The sequence below is a fragment of the Solanum stenotomum genome, chromosome 2, assembly GCF_019186545.1.
Source record: "Solanum stenotomum isolate F172 chromosome 2, ASM1918654v1, whole genome shotgun sequence".
Classification (NCBI taxonomy): Eukaryota; Viridiplantae; Streptophyta; class Magnoliopsida; order Solanales; family Solanaceae; genus Solanum; species Solanum stenotomum.
Genome location: NC_064283.1, coordinates 17,751,341 through 17,754,099, shown reverse-complemented (window position 1 = coordinate 17,754,099; position 2,759 = coordinate 17,751,341).

Here is a 2,759-nt window from a genome sequence, read left to right as displayed (position 1 = left end):
ATCTGGTGTTACTTTTGCTTCGATTATTGTATTATTGTTGGTGTAACTGGTATTCTTTCATGTATTCTCTTTTCTTTCTTGTTTTGTTATGATTTACTTGAGCCGTGTCTATCAGAAATAATATTTCTACCCTCATAAGGTAGGGTTAAAGTTGCGTACACTCCACCCTCACCAGATCCCACAATGAGATGTCATGTAATTGTATAATATTAGCCTAAGATCAATTTAAATGGAGTAACATGGTCAGTGAAGATTCATAAACCGATCGCAACTTGTTTGGGACTAAGGCGTAGTTATTGTTGTTTTATAAGTAAGTTCCTGTCTAGTCTTATCTTCTTAGATAGAGATAGAGTTATAGTAATTTTAAGAGTTTTAACCTGTTCAGAACTAATTTTCCTATTAATAGGACTCTGAAGTTGCTTTTTGTTTTGGTTTGATGTATAACACTATGAATTGATTCCTCTACAACAACATACCTATTGTAGTCCTACAAAGTGGGTTTGGAGATGGTAGAGTGTACACAGACCTTACCGCTACCTTAGAGTTAGAGATATTGTTTCCAATAGACCATCGGCTTAAGAAAATATAGTCTAAAACAGTCCCGAACAGGAAGCAATGAAAGTACAAGAAAAAATAGATAATAACAAAAACAGTAACAGAAACAACAGATAATAACAGGCCAGAAACTACAACAAAACAACACAATAATCTAGGTACAAAGAACAACATATAGTAACAAAAATTGAAGGACAAGAAACTATAGGGGCAATACTACAACTATTAATATGAACGGACAATATTGATTTCTCTCTCTTTATTATTTTTCTTTCTCGTTCTCCTATTGCTCTCTCCATTCTTATATTGTTCTCCCTTCTCCATTCTGGTGCTACATCATATATTCTTCCCTTCCCTTTTTTTGTAAACTGACCCCTCATGTGCAGGTCTTAGATATGCTTTGTTGCTGGGTTGAATATTCTAGTTCGGAAGCTTTTAAGTTGCATCTTCCACGATTATATGATTATCTATGGATTGCTGAAGATGGAATGAAAATACAGGTCTGGATCTAATAACATCACTTCATAATATTCATGTCTTTAGCTTCTAATTATGTTGCTCTCCAAAAGTGGGACTGTTCAACTTTATAGATATCTGCATTGGCAGAATTTCTTCAATTCCCTCATAGTTGCAGTGATATTAATTGTTTTAACATTTTTTTTGCCTTATTTCTAGTCGTCTAAAGATGATGTGAATGCCAAATTTCAGGGATATAATGGAAGTCAATCATGGGATACTTCTTTTGCTATTCAAGCAATCATTTCAACAAACCTTGTTGGAGAATATGGTCCAACTTTGCAAAAAGCACATAAGTTCATGAAAAACTCACAGGTAAGGCCTTTGTTCTTTAGCATATATGTGGCACTTTTTCCTTATATATCTTCATTTTTATCTCCGGTGTTGGTGTTAATTGCTAGATTCTTTCTTTTGCATAAAGGTGTTAGATGATTGCTCAGGCAATCTTGATTTCTGGTATCGGCATATTTCAAAAGGGGCTTGGCCTTTCTCTACTGCAGATCATGGTTGGCCTATTTCAGATTGTACTGCAGAGGGACTAAAAGTAGGCATTTTTGTTAAACCTTCATGACTAGTTGAGACATTTTCATTTGTGGTAATCTAATCTCTCCGTGGCATGTCTATCAGGCATGTCTTCTACTCTCTAAACTACCTGTGGAAATCGTTGGTGAACCATTGAAGGCAAACCGTTTGTATGATGCTGTAAATGTTATGCTGTCATTACAGGTAAAAACATTTTTTCTTGTAATCAGAAAATATGTTTTTTTCTCACTAGATCAAACTTTTGATTAGGGGTTGGCGTCTGTTGGCTTGGTTTGGTTTCCCAGAAGTCCCATTCAGCCTTTTGGATTTCTATTTGTCGATTTTGGTAACTGAAACCGAACCGTAGTAATTTCAGTTCAAAACAGTTTTTTCATGTTCAGTTAGGTCTTTCCGTTCTTAGCTTGACAAATTGGGATTTTTTCGAGACCAAAATATGGGTCTCAGAAATAATTTTTGATACTACATTGAGCCGAAGTTCATGAGGAGATGACAATGTTGCTCTTCTCTGACAGCTTAACAAACAAGAGCGGCCAGTAAAGCTCCACTGTCGCATTGGCCACTTTCATGATTGTAGGGATTATCTTCCTATTACAATAACTTGTAAGCAGAAGAAATAATAGAACGTAAAAATGCATCAACAAAAAATCAGAGGAACAACAATATAGTTTGAAAGCTTACAGTGATGAGGATGTCTTCATCATTGAGAACTAAATAACTGTTCATGCAAGCCTCATCTTCTGCACAATCCTACTATGCAAATATATCAGTTAGGGGTTCACTGTGACAATAAATTTTCTGCCAATATGAGATGAAAATGATTCATGATAGTTACAGTTACATCAATTGCATTTGGTTTTTCTAATTCCCATGAAACTACATATTTCATTGAATTATTAATGAAGTCTTTTTCTATGATGTAATCTGCAGAATCCTGACGGTGGCATTGGGACATATGAACTGTCAAGGTCGTATCCATGGTTGGAGGTATTCAGTTTGGCAAATAACATTAGTTCCATGTCAAGGATTTTTTGATATCTATATTCTACTTAGTTTGTTTTAGTTGTTCATTCATGTAATCCATTTGCACCAACCTGACTTTTTATTTCTGTGCACTAATTTGCCTTTTTATAGCATTTGATGTTTCA